Below are 23,059 nucleotides of genomic sequence, written 5' to 3'. Positions count from 1 at the left end.
CAGCTCTCGACGCTTGTCTAGTGTGGTGAGTGACAAGTCCTGGTAGAATGCCAGCGTGGCGGTGTCTAGTTTTGGCGGGCTTTTTCTGGTTGCCTCCATGAGCGCTTCCTTAATGGAGTAGTAGTGATGCCTCACTATCACGTCTCTGGGGGCTGTGTGGTCGTGGCTGGGGGGCTTCAGGGCTATGTGGGCTCTGTCCATGTTCAGCTCTTGTGGGGTTTTGTCAGGTAGGAGGGTCAGAAATACCTCTTGCAGTGTGGAGTGTAGGATCTCTCCGGTGATTGTTTCTGGAAGGCCTCTGATCCTGATGTTATTTCTTCTGGATCTATTGCTGAGGTCTTCCAATCCGTTTTCCAGTGTTTCTATGCGTGATTGCAGGGTTGAAATGGTATCTGCCTGGCTGGTTACTGTGTCCATAATGTCATCCACCCTTTGCTCCACTTGCCTGTCCGCTCTCCCAGTTCTGTTATGTCTGCCTTAATGCCCTGGAGCTGTTTCTCCAGTTCTGCTGCCATGTGGTGTTTTATGTCGGCTGCTGCCTCTTTAAGCAGCCGTTGGAGGTCTGATTTTGTTAGCGGTGCTGACTCCGGAGCTGAGGTCTCGCTTTGCTCTGAGGTTTTGAAACCCGTGGCGGTTCCTGAGTTTTCCAGATTCTGCCACAGCGCCGCCCGCACAGAGTGTCAGAGCGCTCAGAACATCTTGAGGCCGGAGCATGTGCACAGCACGGCATTGTTCACCTTAATACACCTCCTCATTCTTCCTCCTGCTGCCCAGATGCGGTTTTCGCTAAGAGGGTGAATGGCACCCCCATAACCAGTGGCACCTAGGGCGGACCACCCCCATCCCCTATTAGTACGCCACTGGCGCTGCTCTACCTCTTGTGTAGTTTTGCATTACAAAAATCTTTATTTATTTATTATACATCTATTCATTAGATATTTTATATATAAATAGAGATTTATTTTTACTGCTCCTTCTTTTGGTCACTTCTCACTTGATCTGTGAATAAAATCAAATTTAATGGCTGACCATAACCATCAATATTCTTTTTTCCCATCAATCGACTCTTTTTTGGTGTCATTGGTAGAACTAGCGAATCCTGAAGCGAATCAACATGCCCGTCCATTGCGCTAGTCATTTGCTAAGTTATACGCCCATATGGTGCTTCACAGATACGCAATTTAGCTAAACTACCGATCAGCCAAAATTTCAATGAACTGCAAATTGGCCCAAACCAAATGCAGTCTAGGTTGTATTATTATATACATTTTATTTTATATTTAAAAATAGGCTTATCCTCATTTATGGCGGGAGTTTTTGTTGAATGGGTTTCAACTTTGATCGGTTAAGTTGTTATACAATTAATGATCAAAGGTCTCCTAGCAATTTTACAATAAGCTTTATTGCACAATATAATGAAATCTGAAAGTTGTTTTGACTATTTTAGTTGGCTTTCTGCCCTTCAATATATGATAATAAGAAAAGCTTTACACTATGAGTTTTGTAACCATTTTTTTTTTCTTTTAAAGTTGCTTAATTAAAAAAAAAAATCGAACTAAAACATGCATGAGTTGGATATTATTTAGCTTTTCAGAATCATTATAATCTACTCTGAGAGTGTCATCCTTTACTAAGCCTTTGCACCAAGACTTGGCACTTTGGAACTTACTTTAAAAAAAACTGTCAGTATAGTTTGAAGCAAAAAGTGTTTGAAACAGACGAAGTACTGAGTATGGCTGGGGGTGACTTTATAAAGGAGGTTGACGTTCTGTGCCAAAGGAATGCAAAGGATTTCTCTGCCTCATTAATATTGGTTACTGCTATGATGCTCACTATTAACAGCTCCAAGCTATTTCTTCTTAATAAGTCCATATCCATTAGGTCATTAGCCAGATCTCTTTGGACAAATCATTATACATGATTCTTATTAAATTTTTCTATGCTAGCCTGTAAAAAGTTGGTCACAGTAGTTTTTTCAAATGAGTTTGATAAAAGTATCTATTTACAGCCTATAAACACATCTGATCAGTTTTAACCATAATTTATACTTTTGAAAAATGGCAATATGTGTCATTAAATGGGCACTCTAATCAACATAACAATTAGAGCTAATCATATAACTTATTTGGCCATTTGTCTACTGGCACTTCATCAAAAGTTAGCCCCGGCCCGCAGCACTCTAAACCTATCATTATCGCCCATGTTAGACAAAATTAACAGTAGAGGTGGATCCAGAGTCCAATCTCGGGAGGGGTATAAAACAAACAAAAACATTAATTTACTGATGGACAAAAAGGGTATGTACGTAGTGGGAACTGGATGAATTTGGGCATACCATCACCTACCCATAAATCCCCCAATAAAAAAAGACACCAATGTTGGATGAAACAGGCCACGGCATTTATTACCTTATAAATACTGCATAACACATTCAAGTTTATTATAAATTCCATAAATATAACAAACAGATTAATAAATTAACACATGACAAACACATTGTGTCATACAGTATATAACTTAATTAAACCGTCCTTGCCAATCTAATTGACCAACCACATATACTTACAACCACCCACAAGGCTGTCATCACCACCCCCCTACCCCCCAAGCCCCCCCTCCTGGCCACAAAATTCCTTTTTTACCTTTTAATGCTCACCACCAGCCGTCATTTTTTTTAGCTCAGTGGGGCACGTCCACATTGACAACTTTACAGTTTACCATAAGAGACAGGGGAGATTGAGACCTGACCAATATTCACACTATCACTTTTCCTGTCAACCCGTCTCCCACCATGATTGGCAAGGACACTACTCCGCCACAGCCCGCTGTTTTATACCTGAAATCAGCGGGGGCCCCCATCGAAGCAACCCATGGCCAGTTCCACCGCTTCCACCCTTGTACAAGGGCATTAAAACAAATATGCATTTTTCACCTAGTCTTTCAATTGAATATCTGTCATTGTTACAGGGTTACTAGAATCACCACAACTTATTCTTTTAGAAGTGGTCATGGTGGTAGCTGGAAACGCTGCGCATACAGAGATTTTTGTGCCAGGAGCTAGTTGCACCCCCAGCACACATTACTTCGTCAGCCCAGAACTCTGTTCCAGGATGCCTAATGTTGAATTTGTGCAACTATATGTCTGTCGTCAGCACTCACGGCAAACATTCTTCAACAGAAAACTTCACACAAAACAAATTGATAATGTATGCAGTAATTCCTCATGTGAATTTTGATATGGACAAATATGGGGCTATTGGCTATTTGTCCGAATTCCATGTATATGAAGTGCCTAGCATGTAAGATGGGTAAACATGCTTATTTGATTCATTATGAGTAGTTCTACCTGTGGCACCAAAAAAAAGAGATTAAGGGGGCGGGGCCTGACCGCAGAATGGAGCAGACGCATGTCGCTGCTGCTCCCGTAGCTAACCTGACCTACAGCCGATTATTGACAAGCGGAGGCCGCGATCAGACTCACGGTGGAACCCAATCGATAGGGGAGACCGAGACCTGTGAGTAGGGTCAGTGCTCCCTGATGTTGCAGCCTACAAGCATGGCGGCGGTGGGGGAGACGGCCGTTCTCCCGCCGTCCACAAGTACAGCAAGGCAGAGTTTGAGTTCCCGTTCCCCCCCCCCTATGGACCGGCGGGGGTTATCCCGGTCCCTGACAAGCTGACACACACAACCTATCGGACTGCAGCTGCCCACTCAAGCCTGGGCTCCGGATGCTCCGTAACTGGCAACATGGCGGACGCAGCCCCCCTCACAAGACCAGCGCCCACGAGCCCGCAGCCCACAAGCCTGGACCTGGCATTTCAGCAATTCTGGGACAGGTGGGAGCAACTCCTCACAAGACCCTTCTTATTACACGAAGGCCCGTCAGGGGAAACAGGGAAGCAGAGGGAGAGCGGGCCTATTCCGGGCACTACACACCCTCCTACCCCAGCAACGACCACCGACCTATCACCCGGACCGAGGGTCAAAAGGAGGTTACCTCCATGGCATCGGCCACATCGCCGGAGGCCCGACCGCCGCTGGCGGCACCGAACCACCGGGGCTCTCCGTGGCGCCCATGCAGGGAAAAACTCGGCCTCCACGAGCACCCGAGTTTGTGGCACCAAGATGCAGACCCCACATGAGGCGTGGGGTCAGGCGGAGGTCTTCACATCCTCGCAATACACCTGCACCCTACGGACCCTTCAAGCATCAACCTCCACAAAGCCGCGTGAAGGGATCGGCTGAGGAAGTGGACCGTGACCAGCGACCAGGCCAGGAGCTGTGCACTCCATCAGGACTGACTCACAAGGTTTACGGCACCGCTACTGTCCGGCAATGCAAGACCCTTATAAGCGGACACCCCTGGTACTATATAGAAGCAGGATTTCCATGGACTAAATGTTGACCTAGTCCCCCTTGGGGATCCCCAGGACTGCAGAACTCCCTGACCCAGCGATGCTCGCGTGTCCCAGGGTGACAACTAGTCAACCAGTCATGCAATACCTGTGCATCTGTTTAGTATAGCAACCTTATTTCAAGCATTTTTAGTATGATTTAGTTCGTTACCTATAATCTTATATCTAGAGTGTACTACTAGTCTCAATGCCGAGCCTTACCTGTGACTCTCACGCATGTTAATCTACATGTTTTCAGCACTGGGCATAGCCTACGTATTCAAACCCTACTAACTGGCTTTACATAGCTACTTGGATAAAGCAACTTACTTTTAATATATAAACTGAAGCAGCCCCGCTTAGGAGAATATATATTGTTGTTTTCTTTACTTTTGCGCAACATAAGAGTGCCTACACACGTTACAGGTAGCTACCCGCTACACACACGAGTAGACGGTCTACAGTCCCACCCCCCGCCTGACACCAGCTCAGCCCGATGCACCATGCTGCCCAAGGGCATAAATTTACAGCCACACAAAGCTCGTGGGCCGGGAGACAGAATACCACGTGCAGTTATGCTTTAAGTTTTAAGGTTGTTTTATTGTTGTTAGGCCTAGCACCACGGGTATAGGTGGGGTATGTTATTCTATTATTTTATTACACTCATGTAAACTGACCCTCGAAACATAGCCTGTTAATGACAAGCACATTAAGCCCACGAACACGCCATGTTGGCCCACAGTTACGCCTTAATTTCCCAGTCACCCTATCTGTGCTAGACTGAAAAGCTGCTGCAAACACGTGCTTCACGACTAAAATGTTCAGATGTATTAAACCTGTGGTTACGATGCTTCGTTACTTTTACTACTGATCGTTCAACTTGTTAGTATAACTATGCTACACCTTATTAATATAAAATGAGGCTGATACTGCAATATTGTGTTACCCTACTCCCAACCTGTACAAAAATGTGCATTCCCTACTCTTTATTCTGTACCCCGTCTTATAAATGCCTCAATAAAAGAAAGATTGACAAAAAAAAAAAGAGATTAATTGATGGGGGGGGGGGGGGGGGAGGTGGTTGATTGCTTCTTAATTCTATTTGAAAGTACAGTTCATTTATTTGTTTTTAGTTTAATTCCATTGTATCTTCTGATAGAGGACAAGTTTCCCTAGAGACACGTTCCACTCAATCACCTCCTGTTGGCATGGGGGACTATGTGCCCCTAACTCTCCCTCCCTCATTTACCCACATATTTCGTCTCTGAGTTGCTTTCTTAATCCCAGTATAGTGGATGGTAGCCTCTTGCTCCTTAGTTTACGGTGTAGCAAGCATCTCAAATTACTTTGACTCAAGAGGTAAATAGTCTCTCTACTCCTACGTACCCTTAGTTTTTACTGCAGGCTTCCTCACCAGGAGTAGTGGGCTTAGTTCTGTCTTATCTTGTTATTTATTCATCTCTTCAATAGTGCATCTCCTATTTTTGGATTGTGAATAAAGAAAGAATGACAAAAAAAAAAGTTGTCTATTTATTTATATATATTTAATGAATATATATAATATATAAATATATATAATTCTCCTCTTTTTTCCCCTATTGGTTACTTTTTCTCACTTGATTAGTGAACCCAATGTCTAGAAAATGCAGCTATTAGTGTACTGCAAAATATATACATAATATTTACATACTCCATATTTATATTACGTGGATATTTAGCAGTACACTGACTGGCCCGCATTCATGCCCTTTTTTGGTTTGTCCTAATGTTTCCCGAATGATTTTCCATGAACAGCATTTGGCCAAACTGACACTCGTCCTATGAACGAGTGTCGGCCAAACTAAACAAAATGTCATTTTTGCGATTAATGGTATGGTCGAAACCAAGTTTTCCTTCTATGCCTAATTCTAGTAATAACTACTATTTTGCCCAACTTTAAAATATTTTTTTCTTGCCTGCAATTTTTGCATCTCTTACTTGCATATCATATAGCAATTTACACCAATAAATAGAGCTACAATGTGTGCACATTAAAATTAGTCGGCTTTCAAAGTGTGAACAGAACGTTTGAATTTGTCTGAATAATGGGAAAGAATAAAAAAAAGTCAATTGCAGTACAATCCCTAACTTCAGTGATGTCAACCAGCAAAAACAGCCAGACTATTAAAATACAGAAATGTAAAATAATTTTCCTTAGTGATAGAGCATCTGGGTAACTTGCAACCTATTTGAAATTCATCATCATGTCAATTTCAGACATTAGCAGTACTTAAAGTTGTCAGTTGTAATTCCATCTTACAAGATGTGTTGAAGAACAAAGAGCATTTGGATCTTCTGGGCAAGTCAAAGCATAGAATTGCTGCTCACTTGAGACTTGTTGTAGGGCTTATGACCTCAGGCAAGTGAGTCAAAGAAGCGAAACACACCCTTAAATACCCTGTAACAATAAAGTATTTTTATAGCTATTACTTATTATTGCGATCATTAAGTTCTAATGATAGCAATTTTTTTTTAAAAATGTTATGACTGCTTATTATTTGATTGCTGAAATGGATTGTAAACGCATGACATTGCGGAATGAGCACGTGGAGCTATACAATGTTGTCTTCTTCTAAGGCAGCATGGTCATTTAGAACAGGGTTTGGCATTCTTCAGCACCCCAAATGTTGAGGACTACATCCCCCACAATGCTAATACAGCCGTGGTCCTGGCAAGACATCAGTGGAGTTAGAGTCTACAACATCGGGAGTGCTGAAGGTTGCCCACCCCGATTTAGAATATTGTTCTCTTCTAGAACAGGAAGAGTATTATATAGACTTGGCTTAAAATGCACAAAATTAAAGAAAATTCTGCTCATTTTGGCAGACAGATTTGTAACAATATATTTGGGACCATGGAGACACAGAAGCAACAGAACTTACAAGCAGTATGCCAAGAGATGAAAGAGGGGAACATTTCCTGAGTATGTGTTTCAAAATGTGTGTATAAGATATTATCATAGTTCCTCGACTGTCCCGGCATTAAAACATTCTGAAAAAAAGAAATAAAAAAATTAAAATATGAATATGACCATACTAAATCATTTAATACAAGCAATATAATATATATATATATATATATATATAAATATATATATATATATAATATATTAAATTAAATAGGTTTCCTGAAACAGTAAGCCAATTATGTTGTTTTACAGAAATTAAATACCAGGCAATTATAAAAGCTAAAAGAACACCAAGTTGAAATAATGCATTTACCTGTGTACTGTATAAAAAGTTCAATTATGACAGCCATGTTTACAGTAATTTACAGTATGCAAAGCTGGTCTGCCATTGCAAAAGCTAGTAAGGTGCTTTAATATATTATAACGTGTATTGATTCATGTGATCAAAATATAATGTTGCCTTCTCTATAAATCAATGGTAAGACCCCTTTTTTTTGACGTTTTAATGACGTATATTACAGAACTAAAAAAAGTGCAGAAGCAAACTGCAAAGTTAGTAACGGTGATAGAAACTGTCAATTATGAAGAAAGGCTAGAAAAAATTGTATTTGATTTATTTAGAAAAAAACTATCTCAAAGGGGATATGATAGCAGTATTCAAATCTATAGAGGGTCAGTTGAAACCGCTATGTGCCAACCTGTTCATTAGTACAAATATACAACAGACAAGAGGTCATCCATTGAGATTAGAATAAAGGTGTTGTCCTTTACAGCAGAGGAAAGGGTTCGTTATACAAAGAACAATAAAGAGATGGAATTCTCTGCCTAAAGAGGTTGTGTTATCAGATTATATAAATATCTTTTTAAGAAAGCTTGGATGCTTTTTTGCAAAAACTGAATATTCAAGGATATAGTTGATGTATGTAAATAGGTAGTTAAAATCGGCATAATTTAAAATGGCTACAATTGGGCTTTCTGCTTTCTTTTGAATGAACAGCATAAAAGAACGGATTTCAAGGTTGAACTTGATAGACTTTAGTCTTTCTTCAACCTAGACAATTATGATTATATCCTGACCTAACAGGCTTGATTATTCTTGTCCTTTCAGTAGTGAAATAATTAAAAACAAAATAATTGCAATAAAACATCTTTAGTTTCCTGCTCTGGCACTCAACGGACACATACGTTTACATTTTGGACTCTTAGTGGATTTCCTTCATTTTTTCCTCTTCCCTCCTTCATGCGCCTTTTCACACCCTCTAAGTGGAAATGGTTTATTATCGTTTTCCTGTACTGTTTTCCAAGTCTTGATCAGAGTTAGAGAATTAGAAGAAGCGGACTGTAGCCAAGTCAAGTAAGAGCTGTATTGAAGGGATTTACTCTGGCTCCTGAATGATAGAGTCTTACATATGGGGGAGAAAAGACTAAAGTGGAACAGTTGCACAACTACAGCCGAAGCAGTAGGGTGTCTATTCCACAGGATGATATCTCTAAATATAAGGTAAAAATAATTAATTGTGGGATATACCCTTTATTAAGCCGCTTGCGGACAAAACAGACATACAGTGATGGTGAAACACTCGTGTAAACTAGAAGTGAATTAAAAACTAGGTGGATGCGGTATTGGATATTACCCAGTAGCAGTAAAGTTAGTAGAGAGGGATATCTGAGATATAGTATTAAGTAGATGCGGTGTACCATATGTTCTATATTTGATCAGATATTTCTACCCCCTCATCCATACATGCACGTAGGGTTTAGTAGATATCCTGGCTTTTTAGACTTAGAATGACAGTTCCTATTTTTGACTCTGTTTAGAGATACATATAATTAAGAACGGACCCACAGAGTCTCTGTGTGGACGTGTCCGTCCAGAAATGCTACTCTAAATATACAGCAGTATGGTAGTGCGTACGGAACTGTTCAGTCGATGGGGACAAGAGTCAGAATCCATTAGTTTATATATATCTCTAATGGGTACACAATAGAAGCCTTGGTATCGGGTTAAGTCAGGTTTAGAGTATCACAGAGGCAGACGTCATGTATTGTCTAGTAGCCTCCGGATGGTAGAGGAGTAACCTGGTCCCCACTAGCCTTTATAGTTGTTCAGATCGGAACACAGATTGTGAACCCTGCTGAACAGCTGATGCTACAGGGTATGCCTGGGCAGCTTATATGGAGCACATCTATATACAGTCTCCTCCAAGGAGGTCAGCAATAATATTTGGCAAATAGAGTATATATACATATGTACAGTAGTAGAAGAAATGTAACACAGCCGGTCCAGTGCTTATGTGCACTTAGTTAACCTGCTGCTTCGAGGCAGCCTGCCGCTAAATTGTGCAAAAAAGCATTCCAGCTAGCTAAAATATCCTCACCCTCCGGTCTGACTCATGGGTATATTAGATTCCACTAAACTGCTGCTTCGAGGCAGCCTAGCGTTGAATAGTCCCCACTGTCTGACTGACTAAGGAGATATGAACTGCCTCAAAGGTCGTCTAAATATATATATAAAGGCATAAACTGCAAAGCCCCCTAGTACCATGCACTGCCAGGACTGGATATTGCTGTTGCTGATTGAGAGATTACTTATCGCTCTGGTCGAAGTCCAGTCACCCAGTCCAAAACATTAGCAGGCTTCCCCCATTATTAAGTAAGCCAAAAGCATCCCCCAGTATTAAAAACAAAATACGGCAAAAACGCTCGACGCGCGTTTCGGCGTGCTCACACGCCTTTCTCAAGAGCTACTGGCACAGCTGAGGGGAAGTGAGTATATACCGAGGCAGAACCCGCCCTCCTACCCGCGTCTTCCAATTAGCATGGTTGCAGGCGGACCGGGGGCGGGGTTACGTCTCGATATGCGTACTCGTTACTCAAAGGTTCATTCATTAGGGAATCGAAAGTCTCTAACCTATCAGTTGCGTTTGCGGTCACCATGGTGACATGCGTCGCTTTGTGATGTGCGCGCGCAGTGTCTAATAGCTGCACATAGTCCTAGGTTTTAGAGACTCGGTTCCAACCTTCAGTCACCACTAGATTTGTCCTAAGGAGATAGCGAGATAGCTGAACTGACTCTCGATCTTTCTGGGGGAATTAGTTCAAAGAGTCGATCCGCTTGTTTTTAGGGGAATATATATATTGTGGTTATCCCGATCTAAATAAAAAAGTTAGATCGCTATATCTATTCCAGATAGAATTCATTCCCGATAGGATTCCGCTTACCAGGGCAGTCACTCTAGTGGAATGCTGATGTGTGTAGATGTACCTTACTCACTATTACTAGTGAGTTTACTGAAGTTCAAAAAATGAAAAATAGAAGATAACTTTACATATTATTATATCAGTCATTTACATACGTTAACTGGTATGGTAGATTTGGCCAGAATTTACTAGAATCATTTTTCAGTAATGGACCCAAGTGTACGTAGATCTATCTATCTACTTGTCATTATCTTAGTATTTTGAACCTGTGCCAGATATAGGGTATATATAGTATGAAATTATTATATACAAATCAAAAGGTTATTATAGTTACACATTGACAATATATACAGGTGAGGGTTTATTCTTAAACAGAATGGTTCCCCTCATTTTCTATTATTTTTATTCATGTTGACTGGACAGGTGGTGTTTTACATATATGTGTTGCATGATCAGAGAGGTCACAGAGCTGGAGGTAGATGGATCTTGTGTAGATGGTTATATATAAGGGGAGAATGAAAAGCCTTCATTCAAGCCTTTTGGGCTCAGAGTCTTGAGTTTATAGATCCACCTACACTCCTTTTGGCGTAAGAGCTTGTCAAAATCGCCTCGTCTCTGATCGCGTTTTACCCATTCCAATCCGCAAAACCTAATCCCACTCGAGACACCTTCATGAAAATTCTTCAGATGTCTGGAGATTGGGGTTTCCATGCGGTTTTTTGGGGACCTTACGTGCTCTTTTATCCGTTCCTTGAAAGGTCTGAAGGTTTTACCCACGTATAGCATACTGCAACTACAAACTAGAAGGTATACCAAACCAGCTGTGTTGCAGTTGAAAAAATGGGTAATCTCAAACTCTTGTTGTCCGTCACTATCCTGGATTTTCTTTGAATCGCGTAAGATATACTTGCACGCGACACATCTGCCGCACCCGAAAGAGCCACATGGGGGATTGCGTCCTAACCATGTTGTTTTACTCTGTTTTATTGAAAAATGGCTTGGTACTAGCATATCGCGGAGGTTTTTGCCTCTACGCGCTGTGATGGTTGCTTTAGAGCTGAGGACGTCTTTCAAGTGGACATCCTTCAAAAGGATGGGCCAGAATTTCTCAATAGAGTTCTTCACTGTGTTCCAACCTGTGTCGAAAGTACCAATCATACGAATGAGTGTATTAGATGGTGTATGTTTCGGTTGGTCTAGGATAAGGTCCTCTCTATCCATTTCCAGGGCTCGTCTATATGCCTTTTTCAGACATTTATTTGGGTAGCCTTTCTCGCGGAATTGTTGCCTTAGTAGGGCTGCTTTTATTTTAAAATCCGATAGGTCTGTACAATTTCTGCGTACCCTTAGATATTGCCCAACTGGTATGCCCTGCTTCAGAGGCCTCGGGTGATAGCTGTCCCATCTCAAGAGTGCATTAGATGCAGTTGGCTTCTTATAGAGAGTTGTTTTTAGAGAGCCATTAGTATTAATAGAGATGGTTATGTCCAGGAAGTTTAGTGATTGCCCCCCAAATTCTGCTGTGAATTTAAGGTTCTCCTCGTTGATATTCAGGAGGGAGACGAACTCATTAAATTCATCCTCTGTGCCCAGCCAGACCACAAAGACATCGTCTATATACCTGAGCCATGTGTGTATTTTAGGTATGTATGTTAGGAGGATATCTGATTTCATGATTTGCGACTCCCACCAGCCCAGATGGAGATTGGCGTAGGAGGGTGCACACGCCGTGCCCATCGCTGTCCCCCTTATTTGATGGAAGAATTTATCATGAAACAAAAAGTAATTATGGGACAAGATAAACCTTAATAGTTTCAATACAAATCTTGTGTGTAGGGTATGGATTGGGCCTCTCTGATCTAGAAAGTATTTTGTGTGCTCGATGCCTCGTTCGTGGGGAATTGAAGAGTACAATGCCTCAACGTCAAGGCTACATAGTCTTGCTGAGTTGGGTAGTTGTAAAATCGAGAATAGTGATAATGCCTGTTTTGTGTCCCTGATATACGAGGGGAGTTGTTCCACAAAAGGTCTTAGTATTTTCTCGATATATAAGCTACCATTCTGTGTTAAGTTGTCAACTCCGGAAACGATAGGACGGCCCGGTGGATATTGAGTGTTTTTATGGATTTTGGGCAGGCAGTAGAAGGTTGCTATCCTGGGACAACGGTTCAGAATGAATCCATATTCGTCCCCGGATAGCAACCCCCCACTGCGGCCCTCATCCAGTATCTCTTTGTATTTAGACAGAAAGAGGTTTGTAGGGTCAGTTTTCAGCAGGTTATATGTGTCATCATTTCCCAACACTTTCTGCACCATGTTTTCATAATCAGATGTATTCATGACCACCACATTACCTCCCTTGTCCGCTGGTTTAATAACCAGCTGGTCATTTTCTTTCAGTGACTTCAGAGCTGTATACTCAGTTCTGGAGAGATTATCATTGGGGAAGGATTCAAAATTACTGCTATCTATACCTTCGATTTCACTCTTCACTGCTTCTAAGAATAGATCCAGGTTCCTGAAGCTAGAGAAGTTTGGAGTGAATCGGCTCTTTGGTTTCAATTTGGTATAGTCGGTATGTAAATGGACATCATTTTCGTCCAAAAGAGATACTAGTGTGTTCACCAGTGCTAGGTCTTTACAAGATAGACCGTAGGCTCTTGCTTTTTTCTCTTCGTTGATGATGTGATATTTGTGTAAAGCTAATTTACGTACGAATAAATGTAGATCCTTGATCCAAGTGAATTTGTCGAAAACGGGCGTTGGTACAAATGACAGTCCCCTCTCCAGAACCCTAATGTGATGTATATTCAGCTCAAATGTAGACAAATTTATCACATGTTGTTTTTGTAATGGGGTTGGTGGGGTCTTTACGTTTCTGATTAGTAGCGTCTCCTGCGTGTCCTCCCTCTTCCCCTCCCTCCTCCCCCCCTGCTCTGGTTCCTGAATTGATAGCGTGTTTGGTAGTTGGGGGTGTCCTCTTGTTGGCCCAACTCTAAAAAATTAACGCCTTTCTTCAGGATGCCTCGGGGGTTATTGGGGTTGGGGGTTGAGGTGGTTTGTTGTGAATCTACAGATGTCTGTTGTGTATTAGAGTCTGTATCGGAAGAGTCATAGTCTGACGTCAGATTATTCTCAGAGTTGGTTCTCAGACGTCGATTTGGAAATCTGTACACATTACCCGATTGGTAGTCGTTAAGGTCCCTCATGAATTTATGGTGTTTTCTGGTTTTGATGGATTCTTGATATCTATCAAGATTGTTCTTAAGTTTACTTTCTAGAGTTACAAAATTTAGTTCACTTTTGAACTGATTAAGCTTGTCAATTTCTTCGTCTAGTTTCTGATTCACATTGCCTAATTTCTCTTTTTCAAAGGTACAGATTATCTCCATGAATTTCATAGAGCACGTTCCGGCTGCTAGTTCCCACTGTTTAGTGAACTCAGGGTTCTCATTGTAGGTTGTTGGAATATTGCGTACTCTAAGACCCCTAGGGATCATTTCTTTTTTTATGTAATTATCTAGTGAAGAAATCTCCCAACATGTTTTTATTTGTTGTTTGTATAGCTTGGTAACTGAATTAAATGAGTGATAGATATCAGTCGATGTCTGGCCTCTTTCAAGGTTTTCATTAGAGAACACATTATCCGCATCCTTACACCAAATATTGAAGTCCTGTTTGTTTGACAAGAAACCTGCCATTGTATTAGTAAATTTGTTGATTTTTGATTTTGTAACCCAGGTACTGAAACCTAAAAAACAATGTAAAGAGAAGAGAGGAATACTATGGAGTGGGTTAAGTCCACACCTAGATTCCTGAGGGGTTACAGAGATATCAAGGGGCATGAACCCCAAACATTAAGAGAGAGAAAAGACTAAAGTGGAACAGTTGCACAACTACAGCCGAAGCAGTAGGGTGTCTATTCCACAGGATGATATCTCTAAATATAAGGTAAAAATAATTAATTGTGGGATATACCCTTTATTAAGCCGCTTGCGGACAAAACAGACATACAGTGATGGTGAAACACTCGTGTAAACTAGAAGTGAATTAAAAACTAGGTGGATGCGGTATTGGATATTACCCAGTAGCAGTAAAGTTAGTAGAGAGGGATATCTGAGATATAGTATTAAGTAGATGCGGTGTACCATATGTTCTATATTTGATCAGATATTTCTACCCCCTCATCCATACATGCACGTAGGGTTTAGTAGATATCCTGGCTTTTTAGACTTAGAATGACAGTTCCTATTTTTGACTCTGTTTAGAGATACATATAATTAAGAACGGACCCACAGAGTCTCTGTGTGGACGTGTCCGTCCAGAAATGCTACTCTAAATATACAGCAGTATGGTAGTGCGTACGGAACTGTTCAGTCGATGGGGACAAGAGTCAGAATCCATTAGTTTATATATATCTCTAATGGGTACACAATAGAAGCCTTGGTATCGGGTTAAGTCAGGTTTAGAGTATCACAGAGGCAGACGTCATGTATTGTCTAGTAGCCTCCGGATGGTAGAGGAGTAACCTGGTCCCCACTAGCCTTTATAGTTGTTCAGATCGGAACACAGATTGTGAACCCTGCTGAACAGCTGATGCTACAGGGTATGCCTGGGCAGCTTATATGGAGCACATCTATATACAGTCTCCTCCAAGGAGGTCAGCAATAATATTTGGCAAATAGAGTATATATACATATGTACAGTAGTAGAAGAAATGTAACACAGCCGGTCCAGTGCTTATGTGCACTTAGTTAACCTGCTGCTTCGAGGCAGCCTGCCGCTAAATTGTGCAAAAAAGCATTCCAGCTAGCTAAAATATCCTCACCCTCCGGTCTGACTCATGGGTATATTAGATTCCACTAAACTGCTGCTTCGAGGCAGCCTAGCGTTGAATAGTCCCCACTGTCTGACTGACTAAGGAGATATGAACTGCCTCAAAGGTCGTCTAAATATATATATAAAGGCATAAACTGCAAAGCCCCCTAGTACCATGCACTGCCAGGACTGGATATTGCTGTTGCTGATTGAGAGATTACTTATCGCTCTGGTCGAAGTCCAGTCACCCAGTCCAAAACATTAGCAGGCTTCCCCCATTATTAAGTAAGCCAAAAGCATCCCCCAGTATTAAAAACAAAATACGGCAAAAACGCTCGACGCGCGTTTCGGCGTGCTCACACGCCTTTCTCAAGAGCTACTGGCACAGCTGAGGGGAAGTGAGTATATACCGAGGCAGAACCCGCCCTCCTACCCGCGTCTTCCAATTAGCATGGTTGCAGGCGGACCGGGGGCGGGGTTACGTCTCGATATGCGTACTCGTTACTCAAAGGTTCATTCATTAGGGAATCGAAAGTCTCTAACCTATCAGTTGCGTTTGCGGTCACCATGGTGACATGCGTCGCTTTGTGATGTGCGCGCGCAGTGTCTAATAGCTGCACATAGTCCTAGGTTTTAGAGACTCGGTTCCAACCTTCAGTCACCACTAGATTTGTCCTAAGGAGATAGCGAGATAGCTGAACTGACTCTCGATCTTTCTGGGGGAATTAGTTCAAAGAGTCGATCCGCTTGTTTTTAGGGGAATATATATATTGGCAATTAGGCAATGTGAATCAGAAACTAGACGAAGAAATTGACAAGCTTAATCAGTTCAAAAGTGAACTAAATTTTGTAACTCTAGAAAGTAAACTTAAGAACAATCTTGATAGATATCAAGAATCCATCAAAACCAGAAAACACCATAAATTCATGAGGGACCTTAACGACTACCAATCGGGTAATGTGTACAGATTTCCAAATCGACGTCTGAGAACCAACTCTGAGAATAATCTGACGTCAGACTATGACTCTTCCGATACAGACTCTAATACACAACAGACATCTGTAGATTCACAACAAACCACCTCAACCCCCAACCCCAATAACCCCCGAGGCATCCTGAAGAAAGGCGTTAATTTTTTAGAGTTGGGCCAACAAGAGGACACCCCCAACTACCAAACACGCTATCAATTCAGGAACCAGAGCAGGGGGGGAGGAGGGAGGGGAAGAGGGAGGACACGCAGGAGACGCTACTAATCAGAAACGTAAAGACCCCACCAACCCCATTACAAAAACAACATGTGATAAATTTGTCTACATTTGAGCTGAATATACATCACATTAGGGTTCTGGAGAGGGGACTGTCATTTGTACCAACGCCCGTTTTCGACAAATTCACTTGGATCAAGGATCTACATTTATTCGTACGTAAATTAGCTTTACACAAATATCACATCATCAACGAAGAGAAAAAAGCAAGAGCCTACGGTCTATCTTGTAAAGACCTAGCACTGGTGAACACACTAGTATCTCTTTTGGACGAAAATGATGTCCATTTACATACCGACTATACCAAATTGAAACCAAAGAGCCGATTCACTCCAAACTTCTCTAGCTTCAGGAACCTGGATCTATTCTTAGAAGCAGTGAAGAGTGAAATCGAAGGTATAGATAGCAGTAATTTTGAATCCTTCCCCAATGATAATCTCTCCAGAACTGAGTATACAGCTCTGAAGTCACTGAAAGAAAATGACCAGCTGGTTATTAAACCAGCGGACAAGGGAGGTAATGTGGTGGTCATGAATACATCTGATTATGAAAACATGGTGCAGAAAGTGTTGGGAAATGATGACACATATAACCTGCTGAAAACTGACCCTACAAACCTCTTTCTGTCTAAATACAAAGAGATACTGGATGAGGGCCGCAGTGGGGGGTTGCTATCCGGGGACGAATATGGATTCATTCTGAACCGTTGTCCCAGGATAGCAACCTTCTACTGCCTGCCCAAAATCCATAAAAACACTCAATATCCACCGGGCCGTCCTATCGTTTCCGGAGTTGACAACTTAACACAGAATGGTAGCTTATATATCGAGAAAATACTAAGACCTTTTGTGGAACAACTCCCCTCGTATATCAGGGACACAAAACAGGCATTATCACTATTCTCGATTTTACAACTACCCAACTCAGCAAGACTATGTAGCCTTGACGTTGAGGCATTGTACTCTTCAATTCCCCACGAACGAGGCATCGAGCACACAAAATACTTTCTAGATCAGAGAGGCCCAATCCATACCCTACACACAAGATTTGTATTGAAACTATTAAGGTTTATCTTGTCCCATAATTACTTTTTGTTTCATGATAAATTCTTCCATCAAATAAGGGGGACAGCGATGGGCACGGCGTGTGCACCCTCCTACGCCAATCTCCATCTGGGCTGGTGGGAGTCGCAAATCATGAAATCAGATATCCTCCTAACATACATACCTAAAATACACACATGGCTCAGGTATATAGACGATGTCTTTGTGGTCTGGCTGGGCACAGAGGATGAATTTAATGAGTTCGTCTCCCTCCTGAATATCAACGAGGAGAACCTTAAATTCACAGCAGAATTTGGGGGGCAATCACTAAACTTCCTGGACATAACCATCTCTATTAATACTAATGGCTCTCTAAAAACAACTCTCTATAAGAAGCCAACTGCATCTAATGCACTCTTGAGATGGGACAGCTATCACCCGAGGCCTCTGAAGCAGGGCATACCAGTTGGGCAATATCTAAGGGTACGCAGAAATTGTACAGACCTATCGGATTTTAAAATAAAAGCAGCCCTACTAAGGCAACAATTCCGCGAGAAAGGCTACCCAAATAAATGTCTGAAAAAGGCATATAGACGAGCCCTGGAAATGGATAGAGAGGACCTTATCCTAGACCAACCGAAACATACACCATCTAATACACTCATTCGTATGATTGGTACTTTCGACACAGGTTGGAACACAGTGAAGAACTCTATTGAGAAATTCTGGCCCATCCTTTTGAAGGATGTCCACTTGAAAGACGTCCTCAGCTCTAAAGCAACCATCACAGCGCGTAGAGGCAAAAACCTCCGCGATATGCTAGTACCAAGCCATTTTTCAATAAAACAGAGTAAAACAACATGGTTAGGACGCAATCCCCCATGTGGCTCTTTCGGGTGCGGCAGATGTGTCGCGTGCAAGTATATCTTACGCGATTCAAAGAAAATCCAGGATAGTGACGGACAACAAGAGTTTGAGATTACCCATTTTTTCAACTGCAACACAGCTGGTTTGGTATACCTTCTAGTTTGTAGTTGCAGTATGCTATACGTGGGTAAAACCTTCAGACCTTTCAAGGAACGGATAAAAGAGCACGTAAGGTCCCCAAAAAACCGCATGGAAACCCCAATCTCCAGACATCTGAAGAATTTTCATGAAGGTGTCTCGAGTGGGATTAGGTTTTGCGGATTGGAATGGGTAAAACGCGATCAGAGACGAGGCGATTTTGACAAGCTCTTACGCCAAAAGGAGTGTAGGTGGATCTATAAACTCAAGACTCTGAGCCCAAAAGGCTTGAATGAAGGCTTTTCATTCTCCCCTTATATATAACCATCTACACAAGATCCATCTACCTCCAGCTCTGTGACCTCTCTGATCATGCAACACATATATGTAAAACACCACCTGTCCAGTCAACATGAATAAAAATAATAGAAAATGAGGGGAACCATTCTGTTTAAGAATAAACCCTCACCTGTATATATTGTCAATGTGTAACTATAATAACCTTTTGATTTGTATATAATAATTTCATACTATATATACCCTATATCTGGCACAGGTTCAAAATACTAAGATAATGACAAGTAGATAGATAGATCTACGTACACTTGGGTCCATTACTGAAAAATGATTCTAGTAAATTCTGGCCAAATCTACCATACCAGTTAACGTATGTAAATGACTGATATAATAATATGTAAAGTTATCTTCTATTTTTCATTTTTTGAACTTCAGTAAACTCACTAGTAATAGTGAGTAAGGTACATCTACACACATCAGCATTCCACTAGAGTGACTGCCCTGGTAAGCGGAATCCTATCGGGAATGAATTCTATCTGGAATAGATATAGCGATCTAACTTTTTTATTTAGATCGGGATAACCACAATATATATATTCCCCTAAAAACAAGCGGATCGACTCTTTGAACTAATTCCCCCAGAAAGATCGAGAGTCAGTTCAGCTATCTCGCTATCTCCTTAGGACAAATCTAGTGGTGACTGAAGGTTGGAACCGAGTCTCTAAAACCTAGGACTATGTGCAGCTATTAGACACTGCGCGCGCACATCACAAAGCGACGCATGTCACCATGGTGACCGCAAACGCAACTGATAGGTTAGAGACTTTCGATTCCCTAATGAATGAACCTTTGAGTAACGAGTACGCATATCGAGACGTAACCCCGCCCCCGGTCCGCCTGCAACCATGCTAATTGGAAGACGCGGGTAGGAGGGCGGGTTCTGCCTCGGTATATACTCACTTCCCCTCAGCTGTGCCAGTAGCTCTTGAGAAAGGCGTGTGAGCACGCCGAAACGCGCGTCGAGCGTTTTTGCCGTATTTTGTTTTTAATACTGGGGGATGCTTTTGGCTTACTTAATAATGGGGGAAGCCTGCTAATGTTTTGGACTGGGTGACTGGACTTCGACCAGAGCGATAAGTAATCTCTCAATCAGCAACAGCAATATCCAGTCCTGGCAGTGCATGGTACTAGGGGGCTTTGCAGTTTATGCCTTTATATATATATTTAGACGACCTTTGAGGCAGTTCATATCTCCTTAGTCAGTCAGACAGTGGGGACTATTCAACGCTAGGCTGCCTCGAAGCAGCAGTTTAGTGGAATCTAATATACCCATGAGTCAGACCGGAGGGTGAGGATATTTTAGCTAGCTGGAATGCTTTTTTGCACAATTTAGCGGCAGGCTGCCTCGAAGCAGCAGGTTAACTAAGTGCACATAAGCACTGGACCGGCTGTGTTACATTTCTTCTACTACTGTACATATGTATATATACTCTATTTGCCAAATATTATTGCTGACCTCCTTGGAGGAGACTGTATATAGATGTGCTCCATATAAGCTGCCCAGGCATACCCTGTAGCATCAGCTGTTCAGCAGGGTTCACAATCTGTGTTCCGATCTGAACAACTATAAAGGCTAGTGGGGACCAGGTTACTCCTCTACCATCCGGAGGCTACTAGACAATACATGACGTCTGCCTCTGTGATACTCTAAACCTGACTTAACCCGATACCAAGGCTTCTATTGTGTACCCATTAGAGATATATATAAACTAATGGATTCTGACTCTTGTCCCCATCGACTGAACAGTTCCGTACGCACTACCATACTGCTGTATATTTAGAGTAGCATTTCTGGACGGACACGTCCACACAGAGACTCTGTGGGTCCGTTCTTAATTATATGTATCTCTAAACAGAGTCAAAAATAGGAACTGTCATTCTAAGTCTAAAAAGCCAGGATATCTACTAAACCCTACGTGCATGTATGGATGAGGGGGTAGAAATATCTGATCAAATATAGAACATATGGTACACCGCATCTACTTAATACTATATCTCAGATATCCCTCTCTACTAACTTTACTGCTACTGGGTAATATCCAATACCGCATCCACCTAGTTTTTAATTCACTTCTAGTTTACACGAGTGTTTCACCATCACTGTATGTCTGTTTTGTCCGCAAGCGGCTTAATAAAGGGTATATCCCACAATTAATTATTTTTACCTTATATTTAGAGATATCATCCTGTGGAATAGACACCCTACTGCTTCGGCTGTAGTTGTGCAACTGTTCCACTTTAGTCTTTTCTCTCTCTTAATGTTTGGGGTTCATGCCCCTTGATATCTCTGTAACCCCTCAGGAATCTAGGTGTGGACTTAACCCACTCCATAGTATTCCTCTCTTCTCTTTACATTGTTTTTTAGGTTTCAGTACCTGGGTTACAAAATCAAAAATCAACAAATTTACTAATACAATGGCAGGTTTCTTGTCAAACAAACAGGACTTCAATATTTGGTGTAAGGATGCGGATAATGTGTTCTCTAATGAAAACCTTGAAAGAGGCCAGACATCGACTGATATCTATCACTCATTTAATTCAGTTACCAAGCTATACAAACAACAAATAAAAACATGTTGGGAGATTTCTTCACTAGATAATTACATAAAAAAAGAAATGATCCCTAGGGGTCTTAGAGTACGCAATATTCCAACAACCTACAATGAGAACCCTGAGTTCACTAAACAGTGGGAACTAGCAGCCGGAACGTGCTCTATGAAATTCATGGAGATAATCTGTACCTTTGAAAAAGAGAAATTAGGCAATGTGAATCAGAAACTAGACGAAGAAATTGACAAGCTTAATCAGTTCAAAAGTGAACTAAATTTTGTAACTCTAGAAAGTAAACTTAAGAACAATCTTGATAGATATCAAGAATCCATCAAAACCAGAAAACACCATAAATTCATGAGGGACCTTAACGACTACCAATCGGGTAATGTGTACAGATTTCCAAATCGACGTCTGAGAACCAACTCTGAGAATAATCTGACGTCAGACTATGACTCTTCCGATACAGACTCTAATACACAACAGACATCTGTAGATTCACAACAAACCACCTCAACCCCCAACCCCAATAACCCCCGAGGCATCCTGAAGAAAGGCGTTAATTTTTTAGAGTTGGGCCAACAAGAGGACACCCCCAACTACCAAACACGCTATCAATTCAGGAACCAGAGCAGGGGGGGAGGAGGGAGGGGAAGAGGGAGGACACGCAGGAGACGCTACTAATCAGAAACGTAAAGACCCCACCAACCCCATTACAAAAACAACATGTGATAAATTTGTCTACATTTGAGCTGAATATACATCACATTAGGGTTCTGGAGAGGGGACTGTCATTTGTACCAACGCCCGTTTTCGACAAATTCACTTGGATCAAGGATCTACATTTATTCGTACGTAAATTAGCTTTACACAAATATCACATCATCAACGAAGAGAAAAAAGCAAGAGCCTACGGTCTATCTTGTAAAGACCTAGCACTGGTGAACACACTAGTATCTCTTTTGGACGAAAATGATGTCCATTTACATACCGACTATACCAAATTGAAACCAAAGAGCCGATTCACTCCAAACTTCTCTAGCTTCAGGAACCTGGATCTATTCTTAGAAGCAGTGAAGAGTGAAATCGAAGGTATAGATAGCAGTAATTTTGAATCCTTCCCCAATGATAATCTCTCCAGAACTGAGTATACAGCTCTGAAGTCACTGAAAGAAAATGACCAGCTGGTTATTAAACCAGCGGACAAGGGAGGTAATGTGGTGGTCATGAATACATCTGATTATGAAAACATGGTGCAGAAAGTGTTGGGAAATGATGACACATATAACCTGCTGAAAACTGACCCTACAAACCTCTTTCTGTCTAAATACAAAGAGATACTGGATGAGGGCCGCAGTGGGGGGTTGCTATCCGGGGACGAATATGGATTCATTCTGAACCGTTGTCCCAGGATAGCAACCTTCTACTGCCTGCCCAAAATCCATAAAAACACTCAATATCCACCGGGCCGTCCTATC

This window comes from Pelobates fuscus, chromosome 6 (assembly GCF_036172605.1).
Source record: "Pelobates fuscus isolate aPelFus1 chromosome 6, aPelFus1.pri, whole genome shotgun sequence".
NCBI classification, from domain to species: domain Eukaryota; kingdom Metazoa; phylum Chordata; class Amphibia; order Anura; family Pelobatidae; genus Pelobates; species Pelobates fuscus.
This window is presented reverse-complemented; position numbering follows the sequence as displayed.